This window comes from Falco cherrug, chromosome Z (genome assembly GCF_023634085.1).
Source record: "Falco cherrug isolate bFalChe1 chromosome Z, bFalChe1.pri, whole genome shotgun sequence".
In the NCBI taxonomy this organism is placed as follows: Eukaryota; Metazoa; Chordata; class Aves; order Falconiformes; family Falconidae; genus Falco; species Falco cherrug.
The window spans coordinates 20,169,075-20,195,758 of record NC_073720.1 but is presented as its reverse complement, the minus strand read 5'-3'; the positions used below and the strand labels follow the sequence as shown (position 1 = coordinate 20,195,758).

The window sequence follows — 26,684 nt, the reverse complement described above, 5'->3', positions numbered from 1 at the left end:
TCATCATGATCTGCCTGAGACAAGCAAGAGCAGCCTTGCAATTACATTGGCCAGCTCCCTCAGCACTTGTGAGTGCATCCCATCAGGCACCATGGACTTGTATATGTCCAGTTTCTGCAAGGGTTCCCTAACCTGACCTTCCCCCATCAAGGGTATGTCTTCCTTGCTCTGGACTTTCCCGCTGGTCTCAGGGACCTGAGGTTGCTGATGGCAGGTTTTGCCATTAAAGGCCAAGGTGAAGAAGGCCTTGAGCAACCCAGCCTTTTACGTGTTCACTCTCCAGGTCCCTGCCCCACTCAGCAGTGGGGCCATATTTTCCCTAGACTTTCTTTTGCTGCTGAAGTACCTGCAGAAGCCTTTCATGTTACCCCTTACTTCCCTCACCAGTTTCAAATCCAGCTGTATTTTGACTTTCCTAATTCCACACTGCATGCTCAGACAGTGGGTCTCTATCTCTCCTGGGTCTGTTTACAGAGTTACTCCTAACTGTCTGTCTGATGCAATGGTCTGTGACATGGTGCAGTCCCAGAAGAACCGGGCTGCTTTAGCTGTTATGCTTTTTACTGTAGGAAAGGGGCATCTGAAGTGGGGCTTGGATGCCTTCTGCTGAAGCCTGTGAAAAAGAACCTGTCTTGGCCTGCACCATTAATATGGCAACACATCATCCAGACATCAAAGGGAAGAGGGGAGGAGCACATGTGGGTGACTTTTCATTAAAATTCTCCGTTGTTTTTCACTTGGCTCAGACAAGCTATTCATTATGTTCTCCTCGCTCTCAGATCACCTGGATGCCATCTGTTCTTGCATTCATAGCATTTTGCCTGCTCCTGGCACAGGGATTACGAGCAGGAAGGCTGGCTAGAAAAGAACTCAACTTCACAGATGATTTCAAGGTTTTTTTCAGCTAGTTTTTCATTCTGTTTTGGGACAAAGCTGAGACCTCATGGATTAAAGACTCAAACTGGCCTTAAAATAGCGTGTTCCCTTGTAATACAATGTATTAGGATTTTCTTTACCTTAGCTACCATGTGAAGAGAAAATAGTAGAAACATAACACATGAGATCAGTGAAGGGATCGGTTTGCTCTGCCACTGAGTCTGTATTTCCTATACATTTTTATAGTACTGATTACTTGGAAATCCTTTTAGTCCCTCCTGTTTCTTCACTACTTATTCTCAGGAAGGTAATTTTTGTGGAATTTCCCTGAGCTTTTTCCACGGCTGCACTTTTTGCTATGAACATTCAGAAAGTGGTGCTGCCAATGCCCTTGAGACCTTGTGACATCTGTAACATATAACCTATTAGTAGTACCTCCTTGACATTGCCTTACTTTGTAGGCAGGTACTGCACACTGATGTGGTTTCACTGATCTGACCATGCTAGGAAGTAAATCTTTTTCATATGAAAAGTTATAGGAAACAGCCATGCAATCCCAAGCTCTGTATGCTCCATGAACTCCCTCCACATTTGAAGTGTGACAGTAACATGCTTTTTGGACCAGAACGTACAGCAGTTCAAATGCCATCTCCATGCTTTAATAAAAGCACCGGGGCTTGCTTCCCTCTCAAGGTCTCAACTACCTCTGCAACTTTTACTTCTTTAGATGATGGGAAAGAATTTACATTCACCAAACCGCTGCTCATTCCAGGCCCCCACATGAAATGTCAATCACAGAAGAATGTGCAGAAACTCCCATAAAGTTTTTAATCAAATTAGTAGACGACACTGACATTTAAATAATGGTTGTTACGATGGTGTTTTAAACCTTTGTTTAAGATTAAAAATGGCAGTTCACTCCTTTCTACGTTGTTGTTTCTGGTTATCTGCAAGATCATAAATACAACTTTCTGTTGTTTTAACCTTAGTATTTAGACTTTCTTTGGAATTGGACTTATTAATGGTTATTTCTCTGCTCACCTCAAATACCCTTAGTAGGAACATGCACTTCAGGACCTCCAAGAAACCTCTCAACTAATTTTCAATGTATAATTCATTCCATAGCAAGCTTCAGCTGACAAGTCGTACATGTGTGAAGTCTACTTGAAACTAAGATGACACTAAAACTGTCTTCTTGTCTTGTTTTAGCAAAATCATTAGTCTCTATTAGTCATCAACTAATTGCTCCCTGTATTTCATGTTTCCACTTCTAATTTGGAGGTGTGTACAACAGTAGATGAATCATTATGGACTCAAGCTTTGGTTTTGTATATATATAAAACCTAATCATTCCTTTATGGACTTAAATTTAGTTGCTGGAGTGAAGTTTTACCGCTCATGTTAGAACATCCTGTGAAGTAAAAACTGTACTTTAGCAAGAATTACGGTACATAGAGACTAAAGCAGATAGAAAAGCCAAAGGAAAAGTCCCAAGATTGCAAATAAATAGAAACACCAAGTTATTCTCTAGACTTCATATGAAATTAACCTATTTTATCCTGTCTTCTGAGCAGGTGAGATTCTGGGGAGGAAGACAGATTCCGTGCCAAGAAAGAACACAACTTCATCAGATTAGAATATATGGTATGTCTTCTCATCAAAAAAAGCCATCAAAGGCATCAGGATTGGCCACATCTGCAGTCAAAATGCCAGATAAAACAACTGTGTCCCCACATAGTCTCCTCCAAGCATTTACCACCTCTGTATTTCCTAAGGACCTACCTTCTCCAGTAGAGAACTTGTGGCTGTCTGGTCTATGGCCCTGGCCCTGTGTAGAGGCACACCACCACTTTATTCTTTCCCTTGAGAATTGTTCTCATCTGAGCTACAACTGCTGGTTTGGAGTATGACACACTCCACTGACATCAAAAGCTCTATTAGCAGTCAGAGCTACACCCTTTATCTCCATCTCTGTTTCTCTGGGTTTAAGAACTCCCAGCAGGACTCAGGGCCATAACATACACAACCAAGTGAGTAACACAGAACATTCCCAGACTCAGTCTAAGACCATGGAAACACATGCCAGGCGAGCAAAGAGCTTGATAAGCTAACATGGAAAAGTTGTATTTGCATGTTGCTTTCAGGCAGTACCTGCTTACCCCACATGTAGATATAAGAATACACCAGAACACACAAGAAGTTATGTGTTTAGGTTCATAATTTAGAAGAAATTTCCTTCTGGATAATGGTCCATCCCAAATATGTGGAAAGTTATTGATAGGGATATTTGGATAGAAATGTTATGCATGTGTGGAATGTGTTATAGGAAAGGTAACCTTTTCTTTCAAGTAAATTAATTTTCTGGTAAGATTTTCACCAAGAACAGGGACTATCCCATATTTGTTGACAAATCACAGTCTCCAGAATTATAGCAAAATACAGCTTTAATATAACATGATAAACCCACCTTCCTCAGCACTTTCTCCTTGTGCATGTTTTTTTTCTTTTTTCTTTTTCTTATTTAGTCAGCGTTTTCCTAGCAGTGGATCAAATCACTTCTGCATCTTGTTTGCAATCAGATGGAAGCACTTTGGTGTAGAGAAAATGAGTGATGAGCACACCCAGGTCCCACACTAGGGGATCTCTATTCACTACCATAATACAAACATACAGTGCCCACATCCTTCATGTCCACAGCAGAAGTTGTGGGAGACATAGATTCCTATATGAAAAAAACTACCATTTAGACTGGGTCAAAGTAAACAGTCTCTTCTGCTCCCCTCCCTTGGCTTTATGGAGGGCTGTTTATGTGGTATATCAGCAAAAAAATAGTTCACATAGTGCCTTTTTCATATCAATACCTTTGTTCTTGGCATAATGTCAAATAATAGGCAGTACTGTTATATTCTGACATGCTGAAGACAATATTGAAAAACATGAGTCCAAAAGCTGACTACAAATAATGCTATGGTCTTGCTTGTAGAAAATTAGTCCTCTCGAAATATAATCTGGTGTGCACCACTGCTTTTATAACAGGGAATTTATAAACAGAGTTTATAAAGTGGCTAAGTGTGTTAACTAGGATCCAAGAAGAGAGCTCCGGTGAGGTCTGGGGCTCTGCAATTCTTTCATGACTAAGAGGGCAGCGTTGCTGGAAACATCTTCAGTTCATATCCTTGTAAACAGCTTTCTGTGCTAAGTGTAAACAAACTGGAAGCCACACTTTTCCTCATGGCTCTTCGGCCAATATGAACCCATTTCATCTTCTGGGGGACATTTGTGACATAGGGACCACAAAAGCATTTCCATGAAAGTCAGTGATTGCCTAACCCCTTGCAAGTGTACTGTTCAGAAGTTACCCTAATATTGGCTTTTCTTTAGTTTGTGAACATTACAGCAAATCTTCCTTTTTCACTTTGGTCTCCAGCCCACTCTAATTCCACTGACTCTGATTGTGGGGAAAATAGATTATGTTTCAAACAGAAATGTTTGTTTTACTGATTCAAAGATAAAAGGAGGCTTGAGTCTGCTCTGTGTGATATACCTTGGACACAAGCTACTTAGGTGGTTGTTACATGAGGACTGAATAAATACAGCTACAACATGAGTAGGCTGGCATGAGAGCAGAGAGGATGTGCTTTTATATTGTTTTATATGACCAGAAGGTAGCACAGGAATAGGGCAAAAGGAAACAATGGAAGGAGGATGGGATCTTTTTAGGTTTTCCTCAGCTTCCCTTTCCCATTAAATCTACATATATGCCAAAACAATATAGAGACTGTGCATTCACTATGTGGTAACTCATGGCACTGCCCATATGATTCAGGAAGTGGATTTAGTTGGAGATCCATAGAAATATATTTTTTCCTCACTGGTGGAGATGGAGCCATGATCAGCAAGGGTCTTCTCAAGAGATGATAACTAACCTATAAGGGGTCTCAAGAAATTTATGAAGCTAGACAAATCAAACCATAACTGAGAACAATATCAACTTCTCTCATTCCTGCCCCCCCCCCCCCAGTCTTTATTTATTTCTTTTTCCAAACAATCTATAATAAAGCAGAGCCCAAGGGCAGAATAGATCTGTTCTGAAGAAGGAAGCAATGAAGTGCATCCAACAAAATAAGAAATCTCTGAAAAATCAAGAAGAGTTGGAAATAGTTGTGAGGCAGACAGAAAACCTTATTTGGAATATTGAAAGATTTTTGATTAAATACTGTGCAGTTTAAAAAAACTCATCTTCTTTTCAACCTATAAATGAGTTTCTCCATGAAACGTAGAAAGAAGATCCTATCCAACTACTAAGTGATTGTATATGAGCACAGAAAAAGTTTGCACAGTTGACACAACATCCTGTTTGCCAACATCATCTTGCTTTAATTCTCTTGTCAGCAAAGCCACTTTATAAGAAGAACTATTAACTCACAGTTTGTTTACTTGATATTTTTTTCCTAGCAATTTCACTATTTTGATATTCTTTGGGCTTTTTTCCAGTTCCAAAGCACTAAGAAATTCAGTTGAGAACATAATAAACTAAAACAAATCAATGCGTGTGAATAGCCACAAATGTCACATTTCTTATCTTGCTCTGTGAAACACTAAGCAGCTGCTGGCTTTTAATGAGGAGGAAAAACAAAGCTCTGTTAGTATTCCTGTGCACACTTTGTTATTTCACTTAGCAGCTGATTTTGGAAAAAGAAAGAAACAGAACTCATCTGATATCTTTCCTCTCAAGATCAACCCACATCCTTCCTAGGGCAGGAAGAGCAGGTGAATAGGACACAGGACATTTGCCACTTCTGTGGCTTCAATTGTCTAGTTTGTTCCATGGCTTCCCCGAGAACAACAGTAAGAGACTCTAGCAATGTAATTAGTTCAGCAGAGAAGTGAAGAAGAGAGAATCTTCTGAGGCATTTTGGCATACTTACACAGAGCATTGGTGTCCCTTCTGCAATGGACTGTTTTCCTGGCTCTGCAGGTGACCCTGCAGGGAGCAACTGTCTCCTCAGATGTGCAGTTTGTCCTCGCGTGGAGAAGAGTAAGTTGCATCTGGCCTGGTAAAAGAAAAGCAGGACAGAGGGGAAGAGGGGGCTGGGGAGAGGACTAGCAAAGCAGGGGAAGCACAGTCTGAAAAGGCAGGCATGCAGCAGGTGCTGGGAGCCAGTATCCTGTACACCAAAACAATGTATCAGGGAAATGGTTTTTATGCCAGGCTGACATCAGAGACCCTCCACTTGCCCCCATTTTGCAGCTCCCTCAGCTGCTGCATGATGGGGCCGGCAAGGCTTTACATTTTCTATGCTGCAGTCCAATGCTGAATCAGGTGTCCTGTCCCACTTAATGCACCCAGCTCCCACCTGTCAACAGAGGAAGGGTGATGTGCTAAGGACCTGGGAACCTTTGGTTCAGTAGGCTCAGCTCTCACAGAAACTGCTTTCTAGAGGGGCTTCCAGGGTCAGGAAGCTTGTACTTACCTTCATATCAAATAACAGTTATTAATGAGGCACAGTGGGTATGCTTAAATTTATAGTAGATCAAATGTTTCTCTGGTGTGATCCTGTTAATTTGCCCTATACACAGAAGTCAGTTGAGTCAGCTTTCATCACTTCAAAACTGTACCAATGCAGGGATGGAAGCGCTTGTTTTGGGCATTTCCCAAAATACAAAAATAGTAGTAATAAAAATATAGAAGGCATATCGTGGGCCTAGCTGAAGCTGAGCAATATGTACATTTTTTTTTTTTTCAGAAGAAAATGTGTTTATTCTTTGAGGCCGTAAGAAAACTAGTGGTTTCTTGATTCGAGCCAGAGTTCAGATAATTGTGTTGTAATGAAACATGTATTACTCTACATCTGCTAAGAGTAATATCCTAGGCAACATAAGGTTTAGAAGGCAGTTAACTATTAATTCTTCTGCTTTAAAGTTCTTGGGGTTTGCAAACAGGTGAGAAATAACTACACTGTTGGCACTGGGAAACTTACCTGTCTCTGAAACTGTTTGGTTTAGAATAAGTTAGAAATAAATCCTGAGGTAATAAAGAGATTTTAATAGCATGCATTTGAAATAGTCATGAAGGGGGAAAGGGGGACACCAATTATACTATGACACCAAATATTTAAAGGTTAATCACTTTTCCCATCCCCCATCAGGCAGGTTTAGAACAAGTTATTGTTCAGATATAATGAAAGAAGGATGTAATGGAATCCAAACGAAACTAGCAAAGCATTTGCTTGCAACTGGTCTCTCATATGCTTCTGCCACAGCTACGTAAGGTGAAGGAAGACAGCAGAGATAGTGTCAACCAAGAGTTTGTTTTGCCTGACACACTGGAAAAATTGTTCGATACTGGTTCATCTCAGCAAAGCCATTACCCTTTGAATGCTAGAAAGGTCAGCTGAGGTTATCTGCTGCATAAGTACTGGCTGCACAAATTCCTGGGAGGGAGCTTAGTTCTTGCACTGGTCATTCTGAAACAATGATATTCAGGTCTTTTTTGAATCTGCCTGCTATGTGTCTATCCTTTTCTCTGTCCCTCTTTCACATGGCAAACAAATTTCCAGATGGACTGACATCCCACTGTTGATGGAGTGCTCTGGTGAATATTCTTTTGTGTTACTCCAATAGAAAAGGTGTGTTGTACCATTTCTCTGCTTTCATAGCAACAGGTAGGAAATGAAAGTTGTATCTGGACCAAGCTGGTAACACTGACTGGAATACCAATGGAAGTCAGCATATTCTACTTCTTCTCTCTCTCTGTCGCTATAATTGAATACTTCTGGAAGGCTGTAGGTGAGAGAGATAAATAAAGAATAATAAATACTGGTAGTGAGAAATACAAATCCACTTACCTGACCATTAGGCTGAAACAAGGGAACATTTCTGGATGGGATTCTGCTGTGAATTGGTACAGTCATTTAAATCATGCTTGAGTTTCCACATTCATAACTTGTTTGTAACAATAATAAACTGCCCTTCTTGACATTTTATATTGTGGAGGCTGGTTTTTTAATTCTAAAATTACTCTATGGCAGTTAGGGAAAATAGTGTTTGTACAAGGTACAGTGAAATATTATGTCTGGCATCCTGTTAACAGCTTTTAAATCAACTTCTGCCTATGCCAAAATGCCGCTGATCTGAACTTTTCACTGTTGGTCAAGCTTTGGAAATAAACAATTGTTAAATTTGTCCATTTTAAATGGGTAAACCATTAGGATTCAGTCCTCGTTGCATTTAACTGCAGCGGTTAATAATATGGATTGCTCCTTCATGTCAATAATTCATTCAGTTTGAACTGTTAATGAGTGGCTTCGGCATTTTGATAGTTTTTAGATGTGTAAGAAGCCAGAGGGAGTTAGTACTGACCATTAAAACCCGTGTATTATTGATTGCTCTACTCTCAACAAAAATAACATTTCATTACTATAAAATTACATCTTAGTTGGTTTATTCTGATCCTCAAGTACCATTAAATGGGCGTAGCTGAAACCTGAGCTTTTCTCGGAGTTGACTAACATATCTACCAATACATCTTATTGTTCTTCTTGGGTGAGAACCAAGCAATACTGAGGAATAAATTCATTGGAATGCAAACATAAATGCTTCTTTTTAATTAGAATTCAGTCTTTCTGGCAGTATTATTTTTTTCTGGGCAAACAATCACCTTAATCATGGTTCTCAAGGAACTTAGATGATTTTTTAAAAAAACACACTTTACTGTGAGAAAATTTAGCCTTTCCTTGTCAGGTCAAATATGCATTTTCTGGTCAATAAGCACCTATGTCCTGAACCCACGATCCCAACTGATATCCCTGTTGTCAGATAGAGGAGAGATCTTAAGATATAAATGGATCCTGAACTGTAAGAATTTACCTATGTGTAGTTGGTTTCAGACATACAAAAGTGCAGCATACTAAGTTTTCCTCTTTAGCTACTTCTGTTTTTGAATAAAGCCTCACTGTGTCCAGTGCTGATATTCCAGTTTTCTACCTCAATTTGTGCTAAAGGAGTGGATGTAAAAAAACCAGACATATCTAGAAATATTTATTATAGTATATCAGTAAATTCATGCAACATGCTTTTTTTTCACTTGAAACCGTAGGCTTTTTGACAGAGAGTAATCATCTTCTAAAACATGTTCATCAATCAAGCTGTTCAGTGGAAAAACATATTTTGATGATTAGATGATATCCTCTTAATCAACATTGAGATCCAATGAGGCATGCTTGAACTGTGTGAGCTTATAGTGAATTATTAGCAGTTCAAGGTGTGCAGAAAGTGTCTGTGTTATCAATACCGGTGTGAGAGATAATTGCCTGTACTCCATTATTTGTTATCTATATGGCAGCATCTAAGCAGTCATCTAATTGTTAGGGAGTATTTTCAGTTTCAGTAAGAGTTCATAATGAGGCAGCTCCTGATCTTTGAATTGGTGCTCTTCAGTTCTGCATCACTGAAATAACAAGAGTGAACAGCAATCTGCTAAATTATGCTTTAAAGAGAGGTAAATTTGACTTAAAGCTCTATTACTTGTCAGCTGAAATCAAAGCCATGCTTCTCACCAGGCTTTTGTGCCATTGTGGGGTTGCTGGAGCATGGGAAGCCTGTGAGAAACTTCCTTAACTGGGTTTCACAGCACGCAGAACCTTTAATACACTGACATATGCACCCCTCTTACTTCATTGCACAGGGAGCTCAGAATAAACCTTCTGGGGGAATCTCAGCTGATGCCAGAAATTTGGATGCGCCTGACTCACATTAAGAAACAGCACAAAGCTGTTACACACTCCAAGCAGGATCAGATTTTTCCACTGCACTGGGATGGGCCTGCAAAATGCCACCATTTCCTAAGAGGAGCTAGTTGTGGCTAAAAGCAAACTTCTGCTCTGGTCAGGACTGGTGTCAACTACCTCTTCTTCTGACTGCAAAAGGCATTACTTCCTCTTGGAGCAGCTCTTTTTCTCTCTGTCAGCAAAATAGTGACAGGTCATGGGTTGATATTATTGCAAATTTTGCATCTGTTTTTGCCACTTTCCAGCCTAAGCTTTGTGTGCAACACTAGATGTGATAGGATCCTCAGGATAAAGGTCCCTCCCTGCAGCAGTTTCCTTTCAATAAAAAGTTGGGAAAAAAAAAAAAGAAAAGCAGGTGTTAGTTTAAATAAACAGTCCAATTGCCTTCCTTTTTTCCCTCAGCTAGTTCTGCATAGCCAAGTGACTTCTGGGGATTTGTTTTGGATTTGCAACAGATCATCCAAGATTTAAGAAGCTGAATAAAGTATAGTGCTTTCTTGTTTTGTGGCCTTGGTGTAGCCACCTCGCTTGTTCTGAAGTGCAGAACACCCCCTGAAAGTCCCCTCCTTTTAAAGTATCTGTCATTTGACCTCCATAATCTTTGGTCTTTCCTGGAAATCTTGGCCTGTATGAGAAGCATCCACCTCCAAACTGCTCACAGGCTCAAATGTTAACAAGGGGAAAAAATTGTAGTCTTCAGGAAGAGAAGTGGTGGGATGGTTCGCTACTATGAAATGCCCCTAAGCACCAAATCATGGACTTAGACTCTTTTGTGTGCATTTGTGAAAGTGTATTAAACCTAAAAAAGACTTGGAGTCAAAGTGTCCTTAATCAACAGGAGATATCAATGATTAGCCCTGGCTGAAAATTTCCTGAGAGTGGTTATTGTGCAACAGATGCAAACAGCAAAATCAAAGGTAGCCATTTTGATACCACTTTTAGAAACAATTATTTTCTTTCATGAGGAAGGCATCAAAGAATAAAATTTTTTGTCCCAGTTTGGGGAAATAACAAAGTGTCCGGTACTCAGCACCTCTCACTTGACAGTCTTTTCCTTTTTTGCTCAGACCTGTGAAATTATCACATTGACTTTCTGCTCCGCCATCCCTGTACAGCAGTTTTCTGGAGGCACCTTGTACCTCACAAGGAGAAATTTGAGGGCAATTAAAGGCACTACTTTCAGACCAGCACACAAGAATATTTCCAGCTTAAAGGACAGGCCTGAGAAGGCTTTCAAGGCAATGGCAATACAGTACTACAAAATGGTGTTTCAGCAGAGGCCACTCTAAGGGTAGGACTACCACTGCCTCAGGAAATGCTGAGAACATAACCATAAAAAAAATGTGCCATGGGAATGGAGAGCAACCTTGCAGGAACCTGACATAAAAAGGCCCTCTGAGGCTGTGCCTGGTGCCACTGTTAGTTTTTCAATGTATGTATGAAAAGATGAGTGTATGGAAGACAGCCAGGGCCCCTGTGGGCTCTTGTGGCTGCTCCTGGCACCAGTGCAGCAAGGCAGAGGCAGAAGCATCTCAGAAAATCTGTCTGCCCCCTACACATCATGCTGGAGCTGCTCCTGATTAAGTTAAGCTGCAGTTTATACTACGTACCTACAGAGTAAGTGGCAGAAGGAACTGAAGAGGCAGGCTTATCCGTGTCCTGCATATAGCAGTAAAGCTAGTTTAGATACTGTTCTTTAACATCTGAAAACATGCTCAGACATGTTGGTACATGCTGTGGGATATTACTGCCAGCTGGGAGTCCTGGAGCAGACACAGACCATCTGCATGTCATGGTGCAGTGTGGTGCAGAGAGGTCCTGAAGGGCAGGGGAAGCACTGGGCCACCATGGGGTCCTGGGCTCAGAAGTGTGAATCAGGTCCCTCAGGGCTAGCTTGGGCTCCTCTGCAGAAGCTGAGGTAAGTTGCAGCAAAAACTGCCACTTGGTTGTTCTTTGTTATTAGTAATAAATTAATTTTGCATCTGCATAACCACATATTTTCTAGGGTGGGCAGCAAACAAAGAATTACGTGTTTGACATGCAGACTTGCAGGTGTTGAGGACTAAGCTTCTTTGGGCTGTGTGAAGACGAAGCGTCCTCCAGCTTTCCCTCCAGGCCCCTTCAGATTGGCAGCTTCTGGCGACACATTTTTGTATGAGCTATTAGCACAGTGACGTATGTACAGTAACAAGACAACTAGAATTGTTACCTGTGAAGACAATATTTCTCCTGTCCTTCCTGTGAAAAAGCCTGAGACAGAGGGAAAACTTGCTTAACTTAGGCATGTCTAGCTGATAAATTGTCCTCACTTTCTATGGGAAGTAAGCACACTTTTGTCCCTAGGGAAGCTGTGTCTTAACAGAAGTCTTTGTGGATATTTAACTACCAGGTGCCATCTTTAAATAGGTTATCTTCACCCAGACCAATAAACAGAAGTTCCTATCTCTAAACAAGAAGAATTTTCCTCGTTGTCTTTCTTCCATCTGTTAGCAAGGCTCTGCCTAGATTTGCTGTGGGACTTCTTGCTTGTACAATAATATCAGATAGGGACACCAGAATTTTTATGATTTTCAGTATCAGTTTATTCTCTTACGTTGAAGCACTCAAAGCAATATGAAAGAGGAGCTTCACTTATTTCATTGTTGGGGTGTAACTTAGTGACATATTTGTTTTCTGTTACTGCTTATATCCAAATGACAGAAGAATGTCTTTTCCTTTTCCCTAGATCAACACCACTCAGTAGTAGTGAATGCTATCACAACCAAACCACTCAGCTACAGTGAAAAATTTTGTCTGATATAAACTGAGTTCTTAATGAAAATTAATTCCTTAAATTGAAATGGAGTTGTTATGCATGACTAGAATGATTCTTCTTGGTTAAAAATACTGCATTTGCAAGCACCCTTTCTTACAACCATTATTTTGATGAAACAGGGTCATTCACCCAGCATCAGAAGAAAGTGAAAATGTCAGTAAAGTAACAAATACACAAGACATTCCCTTTGAGGGAATGGGAATGGCAAAAAGGACAGACCTTATTTTTTAAAAAATATGTAGTGCTACTGCATTTACAGCTATGTCAAGATTGGTTTTTGCCTGGGTAGTTGTGGGTTCCTGTAAGAATGCTGCCAGACAAAGAAACTATTCAGTGCAGAACTGTGAACATTCTCTGTTTTCTTGCCTTTTTGCTTTTGTCGTTGTTGTTTCTTTTTCCAAATGCTATGTACAAATAGTAAGTGTCATTTTGTCATTCTTCCAAGTCTGCTGTTCTCTTTTTGAGTAACTGTGGTCTCTTTCTTTTCCTTCACCTTTTTCCTGTCTCAGTTCACAGTAGAAGTTGAAGGCAAAGTTTATTTTCACTGTTGAAGCTGTTATAGGGAGGTGAGTATCTCCCTTTTTCCAAAACACCTTGAATTCTTCCACATTTGCTGAACAGCAGTGTGAACCATTTGAACAGAACAGTTGACACCCAGCACATTAATATTACCCCAAGCAAACACCAGTGAAGTCCTATCTGAGGCAAAGGAAGGTGTTATTTCTTGATTGTAACTCTACAAAAACAGCTCTCCCGAAAATAGTACTATGGTTGAGGAATCAAAATAGAACAGCAACTTCATGCCTTTGGGAAATTATTTATCTTTTACAGTTGTATTGCAAGTAGGCCTGGAAGAGTAATGAGAAATTATAATGAACATTTGAGAGACATCTTAGTGGAAATTTTCCCAGCTGTGTGCATTCTTGTCTCTACCTTTTTACAGACATCACTTTGAGCGAGACTTGGTTCATTACTGGAAACCAAACTGCAGGCTCATTAACAAGATAACCTTAGTCATAAAACAAAATTACTGTGACAGTGGAATAAAATTCTTTTGGGGCAAAAAGAATGAAATAGTTCAGTACATTTAGGTCAGTTAGAGCTACAACAACCTGTCCCTCTTATCGTCACTTTTTGTCTTTCTTTAGGAGAAAATTACTTCTTCCCAAGGTTCAGAAAACTGAAATCCCCTCTTTGACTGCTGCTACAGAAACTGTTACAGTGCTTGTCCCTTTTACACATAATGTCCAAATGTCCCTCATAAAACCACTTCCTCAGACTTTTCCAGAATTTTTTTCTTGTAAAGGCAGTATTTCTAAGTTACTTTTAAAGTTATTTTGCAGGTAAGGCCATAAGGAACAATATTGTCACTTCTCAAATTACCAGGGACACTTGAGACTTTCTGTCAAAACAGTGGCAAATGAAGCCAGTGCAGGTGTCCACAGTAACATCCCTGACACCTTGTTCCACAGCTGCTACACTCACTGAGGGAAGGTGAGCACACGTTTGGGCACAGTCATAGCTGCCTGAAATGCCTGTTACCGTTACTGGTGCCAGGACTCACACAGAAGACTACACTTCAATATTCATATTTCCAAAGGCAAAGACACCAAACTTTGTTGCCAGCTTTGCTATTTTCTCATATATAAGGTTTTCAAAAAAGGAAAGGAAAGCTGGAAATAACCAATTACAATTGGAGAGCTAAATACATTTTAGTATTAAAGCCTTACTGTTCATAGCCATAAGGATTCATGTATTTGTATCAGCCTATACAAGATCAGTGTTAGACCAGTTGTTAGTACAAACAGACTGAAACACTTTTGCTGAATTTATAGATCTGTGTCCTACAGATCTGCCTAGATCACCATTGCTTGGATGTTCTCCCATTAAGTGTCTTCTGGTGATAGCAGCTGCTTTAAAAATAATTCACCATATTTAATGATGAATCTTAAAACTGATTTTGGTCTCTCTGTTGTTTGAAAGACAAAATTGCAATCTAGAATGCAGTCTGAGCCTCTAATATTTAAATAATTGAGGTCCACAGGGAAGGTAGCAAACAATTAATGATTATAGCAAAATCAGTCTGGCTGCATTATTGTAAATTATGCTACAGTGACATCTGAAAGTAGCTGGCTTGTGGTGCTTGATGCCACATATCTGAAATGTGTTAGGAAAAACAAGGATGCAAGTTCATTCTGCCTCTGAACAGGAACATTTTTTTCTTAGACACGTTCAGAGCCAGGACCACCCACACACTTACAAAGTCAGTTTAAAAGTCAGTCTGCAACTGAACAGTAAAACTTCTACAGCCTCATTCATGTTGGCAGTCCTTCACCCCTGACCACATTCTTTAACACTCACCCACGAGATGGAAAAGATTAATACCAGTGGTGGCCATGCTGCAGAAGAAGGTGAGGTACAGGGAGATGCTGGATAAGCAACAATGCCATACACATTGAATTAACCAAAGCAGATCTTCCAAATAACCCCTTCAATATTTCTGGATTAAGTCTTTTAAATCCTGATACCTCTGAAAGTTCTCAGCATTGTCCTCTTCCAGTCAAGAGGGTGGCAAGTGTTTAACCTTCTGGGTTACAGAGACCATTTAACACATTTGTATTACTAAAGAGCTCATAATGCATCATGTTTAATTCTGCAGTTAGAAACAAATCCACATTCGTCTGAGCTAAATTAAAAATTATGGGCACACAACTCAAGTGGCTCTGCAGCACAACTCAAAAAAGTTGTAGCGTGTAGCAGCAAATTCAGCATCCTGGTCTGTATGCATCATTACAGTTGTGATCAACCACCAGTTCTGGCAGGCACACAAAAGGTACCATCTTTGCTACAAAAAGTAATATTTACAATCACAGAATCACAGAATGGTTTGGGCCGGAAGGGACCTTTAAAGGTCATGTAGTAATCTTTAAAGGTCATCTAGTCCAACTGCTCCTGCAGTGAGCAGGGACATCTTCAACTAGATCAGAGCCCCATCCAATCTGATGTTGAATCTTTTCAGGGATGGGGCATCCACAGCCTTTCTAGGCAACATGTTTCAGTGTTTCATGACCCTCCCAGTAAAGACTTTCCTCCTTATTTCTAGTCTGAAACTACTTTAGTTTAAAACCATTACACCTTGTGCCACAGGAGATGCGCTCCATTCCTGTGATCATTTTCATGACCCTCCTCTGGATCTGTTCCAACAGTCTCCCATGTTCTGGGGACTCCAAAGCTGGGTGCAGTGCTCCAGGTGAGGGTCTCACGACAGTGGAGTAGAGGGTCAGAACCACTTCCCTTGACCTGCTGGCCACACTTCTTTCGATGCACTCAGGATACGGTTGGCTTTCTGGGCTGCGAGCACACATTGCTAGCTCATGTCCAGCTTTTCATCCACCAGTACCCCCAAGTCCTTCTCCACTGGGCTGCTCTCAATTCCTTCACCCCCCAGCCTGTATTAATACCAGGGGTTGCAGGTACAGGACCTTGCACTTGGCGTTGTTGAACCTCATGAGGTTCATATGGGCTCACCTCTTAAGCTTGTCCAGGTCCCTCTGAATGGCATCCCATCCCTCAGGCATGTCAACTGCACCACTCAGCTTGGTGTCGTCTGCAAATCAGCTGAGGGTGCACTTGATTCCACTGTCTATGTAACTGGTGAAGCTATTAAACAGTACTTGCCCCAGTATGGACCCCTGAGGGACACAACTTGTCACCGATCTCCATCTGGACAGAGCCATTGACCGCTACTCTCTGGATGTAACCATCCAAATAGTTTCTCATCCATCAAAGTTGTCTCTCCAATTTAGAAAGAAGGATGTTGTGGTGGACTGTGTCAAAGGCCTTACAGAAGTCCAGATAGATGACAGCCATAGCTCTTCCCTTCTCCACTGATGTAGTCACTCCATCATAGAAGGCCAGTAAATTGGTCAGGCAAGGCTTACACTTGGTGAAGCCATGCTGACTGTCTTGAATCACCTCTCTGTCTTCCATGTGCTTTTGTGTATCTTCTAGGAGGGTCTGTTCCATGATCTGCCCAGGCACAGAGCTGAGGCTGACAGGTTGGTAATTCCCAGGGTTGTCCTTTCTACCCTTCTTAAAAATGGGAGCAATGTTTCCCTTTTTGCAGCCACCAGGGGCTTCACCTGACTGTCAGGAATTTTCAAATACAATGGCAAGTGGCTTGGCAACTAACATTCCTTCATGACTCTGGGATGCGTCTCATCAGGTCCCATAAACTTGTGTATGTTCATGTTCCTCAGGTGGTCAAGAACCTGACCTTCTTTTACAGTGGGAGGGACTCTGAAGACCCTGCATTGTAGTCCATCCACTCGAGAAGTGTGGAGAGATTGCCAGTGAAGACTGAGGCAAATAAGCTGTAGAGTAACTTGGTCTTCTTAACTAACTCCTTGAACAGCTGAAAGTTTTTTTCTTGAAATTCAGGGTCCTGACTTTTTCCTTTGCCTGATCCATATCCCTCAGGACTGTGAAATCTACCAATGCATGATCACTGCAGCTCAGGCTGCCTCTGATCTTGACATCACCAATTAGCTCCCTTGTGTTGGTGACCAATAGGTCCAGTATCACATCCCCTCTTGCAGGTCTGTCTATTACATGGCTTAAGAAAGTATCCTCAATGCACTCCAGGAGTCTCCTGGATTGCCTACAACTTGCCATGCTACTTTTCCAGCAGATGTCGGGGTGGTTGAAGTCCCACAGCAGGGTGAGAGGCTGTGAGAGCAATGCCTCCTGTTGCTGGAGTAAGAAGGTTTCATTAACAGGCTCCCCTTGATCAGACGATCTGTAGCAAACACCATCCACAAGATTCCTTTTGTTTCTCTGGTCTCCAATTCTTACTCATAAGCTTCCAGCCTGCTCATAACTATTCTTCAGAGACACTCTGTCCATTTTTTGATGTAGAAGATAACCCCTCCACCCCTTCTTCTCACCTGTTCCTTCTGAACATCCTGTAGCCATCAATAGCTACACTGCAGTCATCAGATTTGTCCCACCAAGTTTCTGTAATGGCAATTCAGTCATAGTTTTCTAGCAGTGTGGTAGCTTCCTGCTCCTCCTGTTTGTTGTCCATGCTGTGTGCATTGGTGTAGAGGCACTTCAAGCTGGGCTGTCAGCTGTATCACCTTCTTAGAGGAACACCCCTTAATTCCTTCGAGGTATTTCACTGGTGGTTCCCTGTTGGCCCCTCAGGAGCCCCTGACTTATCTCTGTAAGATTTCAAGTGTGCTGCAGTGTACCGAGAATATCCCAGATCAACAGGCTGAAGGCTCTTGCTAGCACCCCATGTCGTCCCACAGCTTGTCACAGGGAAGCCCAATACTGTCCTCCTCTGTCTGGATTGCCACATCCATTCTGGCAAGTGCAGAGCACATAGCTTTCTGCCAAGTGGATACCACAGCTAAGCTCCTTCTGAAGGGCTCATGACCACCAACTGAACTCACCTCTTTAGTTGGTGGGGTGACTGTTTTTTCTTCGTGAACTGCTGCACAAACTGCCATGCCATGTCCTGGCTAGCATGCCATGCTCTGTTTGCCCACTCTGTTCACAGCTCTCCAAGATATATCCCACCATTATGGCAGACACCGGATAGATTATGTAAAGGCCAATGTTATGCTATCTTGAGATGCAACAAGGTGAAGTCTCAGGTCCTGCACTTGGGTCACAACAACTCCATGTAAAGCTACAGGCCTGGGGAAGAGCAGCCAGAAAGCTGCCCAGTGGAATAGGACCTGGGGTTGCTGGTTGGTGGCCAGCTGAACATGAGGCAGCAGTGTGCCCAGGTGGCCAATAAAGCCAACAGCATCCTGGCTTGTAGGAGAAACCGTGTGGCAAGCAGGACTAGGGAAGTGGAGAGCGGTGACAAGTGGTGCTCCTCAAGGGTCAGTTCTGGTACCAGTGCTGTTTAACATCTTTGTTGGCAACATGGACACTGGGATCGAGTGCACCCTCAGGATGTTTTCCAACGACACCAAGCTGTGTGGTGCAGTCAACACACTGGAGTGAAGGGATGCCATGCAGAGGGACCCCAACAGGCTTGAAAGGTGGGCTCATGTGAAACTCATGAAGTTCAACAAGGTCAAGTGCAAGGTCCTGCACCTGGGCCAAGGCAACCCCAAGAACAAATACAGGGTGGGTGGAGAATGGATTGAGAGCTGCCTTGAGGAGAAAGACTTTGGGGCGTTGGTGGACGAGAAGCTCAACATCTCCCAGTAATGTGTGCTTGTAGCCCAGAAAGCTGACTGTATCCTGCGCTGCATCAAAAGAAGCATGGCCAGCAGGTCAAGGGGGATGACTTTCCCCTTCTGCTCTGCTCTCATGAAGCCTCACTTGGAGTACTGCATTCAGCTTGGAGGCCCCCAACATAAGAAGGGTGTGAACCTGTGGGAGCAGGTCTAGAGGAGGGCCATGAAGATGATCAGAGGGCTGGAGCATCTCCACTACAAAGATAAAGACAGGCTGACACAGTTGGGGTCATTCAGTCTGGAGAAGAGAAGGCTCCAAGGAGACCTTATAACAGCCTTCCAGTACCTTACAGGGGCCTACAAGAAAGCTGGAGAGGGACTTTTTACAATGACATGTAGTGATAGGGCTAATGGCTTTAAGCTGAAAGAGGACAGATTTACATGAGCTATTAGAAAGAAATTCTTTACTATGAGGGTGGTGAGGCACTGGCACAGGTTGCCCAGAGAAGTTGTGGATGTTCCATCCCTGGCAGTGTTCACGGCCAGGCTGGATGGGGCTTTGAGCAACCTGGTCTAGTGGAAGGTGTCCCTGCCCATGGCAGGGAGTTGGAACTAGATGCTCTTTAGGGTCCATTCTGTGATTCTATGATACCTATGAAGTGATTCTCCCCCTGTACTGAGCACTGGTGAGGCCAGACCTCAAATCCTGTGTTCAGTGTGGGGCCCCTCACTGCAAGAGGGACACTGAGGTGCTGGAGTGTGTCCAGAGATGGGCAGTGGGGCTGGTGAAGGGTCCAGAGCACAGGTCTTATGAGGAGCAGCTTGAACTGGGGTTGTTTAGCCTGTAGAAGAGGAGGCTGAGAGGAGACTTCATTGCTCTCTACAACTACCTGACAGGAGGTTGTGTTGAGGTGGGTGTCAATCTCTTCTCCCAGGTAAGAAGTGACGGGATGAGAGGAAATGGCCTCAAGTTGTGCCAGGGGAGATTTAGATTGGTTATTAGGAAAAATTTCTTCACTGAAAGGATTGTCAAGTATTGGGACAGGCTGCCCAGGGAAGTCCCTGGAGATATTTAAAAGACGTGTAGATTGTAGATGTGGCACTTGCTGAATGAGGGGGAAATGAATCTAGCAGGAACCTACTGAGCAGCAGAGTCTGGGCAAGCCAGTCATATCCAGAGCCTTTCTCCTCCTTTTGAAGAAGCAGTTGTGGGGAGTGGGAAACAAAGAGTATCCCTTCTGAAGTCCTTTCCCAGTGTATGAGATTTTTTTTACTGCTTCTTCCCTATATGCAAGAACTGTACCACTTGAGCACTGAGACAGTGACTTCCACAGGTTCACTCTGCTGATCCCCCAGCTGCCCAGCTCTGATGTCCCTCTGTAGCACAGACCCCACCTGTCCTTTCATGTGCTTTTCTGACAAAGCTGGAGGTAAAAACTATAATTAGCACTTTATTTACTGCCCATGAAGGGCCTGCAAAATAAAGTCACTGGGGCTTAGGTGTGACCTCAGTTTCAGAGTCTGCAAATGTTTCCTGCCTGTGTGTGAGGGGAAAAGGGGGCTTAGGAGGAAGGGCAGCACTCTAGAGGGTTCTACAGGATGAGCGGCAGATTTGAACTTCTCACTGGAGTTGAAACTTTTTATAGTATCACTTCTGCTCTGTACCCATGTCTAAATGTAGACTGGAGCTGCATGAAACCGTCTTTCCCACAGCCACCTGGCTTAGTCAGGGAACAAGGCCAAGGGAAAGCCATCAGAGGAGACAAGTGGAGGGTCACAAAAGGGGCTCCAGCAGCCCCTTTTCACAGGCTATTAAAAAACGTAAATTCCCAGGAGGCTGATTTTTCTGCTCACGCCTCCCCACACAAATTCAGAATGAAGTTTTCCATGTGACGGGGGAAACAGGCAGGACAGGAACCCAACTGCTCTCTGAATAGCAGCCATACCATGAATGATTACTTGCTATCTTCATCTGTTGACAAAATGATTTGAATTTGTTTAAATAGCTCCCGGATGGCTAGCTTAACACATAAATCTAATATTCATCCAAGATTCATCACCTCCTCATTGATTTCTTGGTCTAACTACTATATCTAAGTGGTTCCACATCTCAGATCTTTTGTGCATGTTAGGTGAGTAACCACTTGAACTTTCATTGAACTGCTGTTCCTCAGACCATCTCTTCCTGTTACTAAGAAGAAAACTAACTGCTCCTGTGTGTTGATAATAATAATAATAATCATAACAACAACAACAACAACAACAATAGATTATGATGATGATGATGCAACAGCTGCAGTGAACAAAAATACCACTTCATGTCTTGGTGTTTCATTAATTCAAGGATGAATGCCCTAGAAGAGCTGCCAGCCAGTGACCCTGGATTCTGAAATGAAACTCGGCATCTGCCTGTGCCATCATACTCCTGGCTACTGAAAAAAGAAATAAAAGACAACCAACCATGTGAGTTTTGATGTAGTTCTGACCCACTCGTTCACTCTGCATGCAACAGGCAGGACTGTGCAACAAAGCCTACAAGCTCAGGTTTTCTGTTCAAGTAGAAATAGAAATAACTTGAAAATATGTGGCATTCAGCTAGAAACACAAGACAAATGCACAGTTCAGGAAGCTATTAAAAGAGATGGAATTCAGTACACCCTGATTTTTCAATTCTTGAGGTATATTATACCGGAGTTGCAAGTTCCAATGTGTATCAATAGACCAGCATTGGTGTAACTTTTAAGTCTATAGTCTATTTAGAAACCACCTGTTAAAAGTTAACTTGCTCTCAGCTCATCTGAACCTTCAGCACATCTGTTGTGCTTATGATGTGAAGATGCTAGTGGAACATACCTCTTTTCTCTACCAGGTTATCCACATATAAAACAAAAGCAATTTCATGAAGCATGAAAACAGTTTCATTAAGGGCAACTGAACAACTACAATCCATTTGATTATGCAGAATGGAATCATTGGTCCAAAGAAATGCTGAACTCCAGCATTCTTTAGAATGAATTTTTGAAATCTAGCCCTATGTTCCTTGACCTCTAATCTATATCGAACCTCAGTTCAATATCTATTCACTTTTGCAGCTCAAGATCTCCAGCTGCAACCACTCTGCAGCATCCTGAAATAACCTGGGGGTCAGGGACCCAATATACCACGTTACTCAGTAATGAGATTAGGGGACTGCTAGGAAAGGCATTCAAGTTATGGGCATAAGAACAAGGTGCTGGAAGATAAGAAAAGACATGAATTTATAGCACACCACTTGCTTCATGTGCCATAAAAGCCTACAGTAAATGTGAAGCAGTTTTTCCTGCTCTGAGTGAGAAAAGAGTAAAGTGCTCTGTGTTCACGGTGGGCTGTACACATGGACGTGTGCACTCCTGTGAGTCTACTTCACACCCTGCCTCACCTTGCAATAACTTGTTTGGGTGCCACACTGCAGACCAAGGATCTCTACTGGTATCTTACTAAGACCTCCTGAAGCACATTTAGTCTAGTTGCAGTTGGTCTGGTCCTGATCGACCTGTCCTACAGAAAGAAATGTTTTGCAAATTTTGCTAGACAAAAAGGGAAATTTACCAGTGGTTGGGATTTACAGTTTTCTCTCTTACTGGGGACTTCTTGGAAGGGAGAGAAGGATTTTGTATTTTCTGTTTGCTTAATATAATCGGAAACGTAAATGAAGTCACGTGCAAGATACTATATGCTTTTGCCTTGTCAAGGTTAAGCACTGCAGATTTTGGTATAAGGTACATGTACTGCAGTTCAAATCACTCACCTCAGGTTCCTACCATGGAAATGGTTCACTGACATCGATAACTTGTTCAGCATCTGTGTTTATCTCAGAACCAGACATACTTGGCTTGTATCCCTGGTTTAATTACAAAATTAAGTCATTTAATCCTTCATAATAAGAGAATCACTAAGAGCTCATTTTCTTCTTTGCTAAGCTTTCATAACTCAAAAACTTCAGTGGAATTTAGACAAATGAATCATAAGGGGAAAAAACGTTGAGAACTTGTATTCGTACGGTGTGAGGTTTCACCAAGAGGAAATGGGGCCAAACGCTGTTCGTCATGTGTATTGAGTTTGTTCATCAAGGGCAGGATGCAGTCTTAAAATACTCTATCACTATGGGATACACATCTCATTTAGGCATGCCAGTCAGTCATATGGTGTAATCCTCATTTCTGAAAAACAGACCCATGTTAAAATCAGCTTTCTCAGTTATTTAGAAAATGCAGCCACAGTACCTCTGACTGACTACAGGCAATTTAAAGAAGCTGGCTTTGCCATTTACCCCTCTCCAGGGAATGCCACTATTCACACTATATATGGGTCCTGTGCCTCACCCCCCTGTGCTAACATAGCTCCACAGACTGATGTGACAAAGGGGAGAATCACCCTCATGCACGCTAACATAAACCCTTAGATAGAGGATCCTATGCACTGTGTAAAAGAGACCTTCCCTGCTTGGTAGCAATGAACTAGAACCATAACAACCTGACAAGAGTCGTGGAGTGGAACCTGAGTGCATGAATGGGCTGATGGGGCTTTCTGCTGCTGACAAGCAGAAGTGGGACATCTTATTACAAGAAGACTTTTTTGTGTGTGTTTTCTTTATATAAAAGGGTTTACTTGTGGTTGGCAGAAGTGCAAACTCTGTTCCAGAAACATACGGACAAGTTTTGAGCAGGGAGAACCAGAAGAATGCATTTGCCATGATCAAATTGTCATGGTATCTGGAGTGTTTGGGTCGACATAGCTGCAGAGAATAAGAACAGCATGTGTAAGACTCATCTTACCTACCCCATATTCACACCAAAATAACTTCAAATACACATCAAAATAAATCCTTGCTGATTTACACCAGCTTTACAGAGACCAGCCCCCAGACTGGGGATGTCACCCACATCCCAATGTCATGATTGTCAGGTTCTCTAACAAAACACAGTATATCCTGACTGGGGAAGCTGAGGTGCAGTCTAAAAGCATGTATAATCACATTAACTGAATCAGACATTAGCAGAAAAACTACTTCTCATTAAATAATTAGAGCCCTGTGGAAAAAACACAGTGTGCTTCATATTTTCCGCCAATTTCTATGCAGTTTGGAACACCTTGCATCCAAAGAAAATTGTGCTCTAATCACCCAGCCTTGTGTGGATGTCATGCCCTCTAACACATGCAAACACCTTATCAAGTTATCACAGCATATCCTTTCAAGGACTCTGAAGGCAGCTGCCACCCACGACGGGCTCTTGCTGCCTGTAGCATTCCAGGCACTCACACCTCACTTAATACAGTAACAAAGACAGCTTGGCTGCCACGCAGCCTACAGTGTGCTATTACAGCTGCGAAACAGCTAACTTTGGCAGCCATATATCATTGAGGCTTTGTTTCAAAAACTCTCAGAATAGCTTTTCACCATGAAGCCACTAGTGTTATGCCCATAAATTGGCACAAGTGAGCAGAGTGTCTGGTGTAGGGCTAAAAGCGATGGACTGGGCTTTGGGGTTGATCAAAACAAGATGGAAACCAAACCACCACACAGGTACAGCAATAGTAGTCATTTAACAGCAGCTCCTTCCTGGATGGCAAAGTTTTGCAGCTCTTGAATCAATAAATGTGTTTGGGGTCTTGTCATTTTAAGATCTAAATAAATGACTGGACAAACCCAGGCTAGCTGCTGCAAGTCAGTAGGCTGAAGGCGAACTGTTCTGAAATGGGACAGAAGTAATGCATGTTGAAACCTGGGTCTATTTTCACAGAGCAGGGCTCTGCTGGTTGTTGCCTTCAGGATATAACAAAAAAAAAAAACCAAACCAAACAACCCCACTTTTTGTAGGGGGGAGGTAGGTAGTCATCAGAGAGAAAATGGGTCAGATATTACAAACCAGCACCAACAAATAAAACTCCACCTGCACTGAGTACGAGGAAAAGAGTAAGGCTCAGAGTACTGTCGCATCCTTGCAGACCAGGCTAGTATTTTCTATGACTGTTGTTCAGCACAGACAGCAAAAGTAAGTTGTAAGGGCATTCCCTCCCCAGGGATGTGCCTCTCCCAGCACAGACAGCACTGTGGCTGAGGAGCAAGCCTGCAAGAGAGCTTTTCCTCAGGACTTCTTTTTCCAAGCAGGGAAGTGACAGTCATACAGTCTTAAGCATTCCGCATGTCTGGGCAGCTGTCAGGCAGTGAATAAGGGAAGCAAGTGAATAAGCTGCGATTGTTAGGAAAAATTCAGCTGACTAACTTTTTAAATCATCTTAGCAATCTAGAGCTCTACTGTGGCTTTAAGACATGACCTGGACCAGAGCGGGCATGCACTGAGTGTGTGTGTGTTTATTTTTGTATATGTGTGTGTGTATGTGCACGAGACCAGCCTTCCTCAGGACAGTGCAGCTGAGCCACACCACAGTCAGCTGGGGCAGGATACACTCATGTGGCATCCCACCATTTCCAGTGATAGCTGGGGCAGTGGTTCCACCTTTCCCACCCTCTCTGGGCGGTGACTCACTCCTTTGCAAACAGGAGAAAGCTCACTCTCTCCTGGTCTTTCTATATGCACATGTATGAGGACACACACTTACATGCACATGTGAGTGCATGCAGCCTTTCATAATCCAGTCCAGACATTTTTAGCAATAAAATCAGCATTGACCAAAACCAAAATAACTATCTTGTGCTGGAGAATCCTTATAATTGCAGTTTTACCTTGACTCAGAAGGTGATCTTGCCTCTACAGGCCTCAGGAGGAGTGGACTCCCTTGCTTTTAGGTTAACACTCTTCTGTATTTACTTTTCATATTCCCTGACACTGCATGTAGAATGGACTAAACCGGTAGGTGTTTCATGTGTATTTTCTCAGCATATCCTTCCTTAAACAGACTTATACAAAATACAAGTGAATGCTTAAAGAAAGATAAACTTATAAAATATTATAAAATATAACACAGGTATTTTAGGAAATGTCAGAAACCAGGTTTCTTTTACAGTCTTGATTTGATCCCTTTTTCTTCTGTCTTTGATCAATGATGACACTTTTACACTTTTTGATGTTACATTTCACAGGATCATTTTCCTGCTGATCACTAGCTGTCACTGCGCTTTAGGTTAGCACTACAAAAGGGACTTGTAAGTGCAGAGGGGATTAAGATTGAAAAAGACTGAATTTGGGTCCTAACTCCTAATTTCTGTTGTCTGACTTTTCTGTTTCAGCATCATTAAGCTTCCTGTTAAGTGGTTGTTGTCTTGAAAAATCAAGAGGAGTAGCAACATCACTGGTAGAGTACAGCAAAACTGGCAGCTGGCATCTGAAGTTGTTCAGAGGTTGGCAGAGACATAACTCTGCCTCAGTGAACTTTCTAGGCACAGAGCAGAGGGCAGGAACATGGAGCCAGAGAAGTGGAGGTGGCACTGCCACTTTTAGCTTCAGCCTGTTCTAAAGCTGGCTTGCGTGATAATGTAAACATCTGTGAAAATAATTACAGGAGTGGATGTCTGGCAGTCCTGCATCCAGGCTCTGCCTTAAATCAGGCACAAGAAGTGAGGGACTCACAGCTAGAAACCAGAATAAGCTACTTGCCTACATTCATTTTGTGGCCAAAAAGGAGCCCTGTTGTTAAACAAAACATTTGGGCACATCAGCCTCAAGACCACTCACTGCAGCTTCCTGTGGCATTTATTTTTATTGCAACAAATGAAGCAGGTCACTTGACACAAGGAGTCGAAGTTGTTTTGTGAACCCTGTGCATCTTGTACAATAACTGAGTCAGAGGTACATGGAGAAGTTCATCAGTACACCTACTGCCTTCACAACTGTCACCACAAAAATGCCAGCGCCTCTTCCTTGTTCAGCACATCAGAGTAGATAAAGCAGATTCTAAAACCCTTTGACTGTGGTATGAAAATACAAACACATGCAAATATAGGAAGCAGCTAGTAAATGTGTGTTAAAAAATATAAATTAATAAAACTTTATAGTCCTACCACAGTAA

At 42.2% G+C, this 26,684-nt stretch overlaps 1 long non-coding RNA gene across 1 annotated transcript in view; it reads left to right on the top strand.

The window, feature by feature from the left end:
• The window catches only part of LOC114016314 (uncharacterized), a 43,446-nt gene extending 21,987 nt beyond the window's left edge, over nucleotides 1–21,459 (top strand). Inside the window, exon 3 of the long non-coding RNA XR_003560716.2 lies at nucleotides 21,022–21,459. This is a non-coding gene — a long non-coding RNA (uncharacterized LOC114016314). The remainder of the gene's footprint in view (nucleotides 1–21,021) is intronic.
• The last annotated feature ends 5,225 nt before the right edge of the window (nucleotides 21,460–26,684 follow it).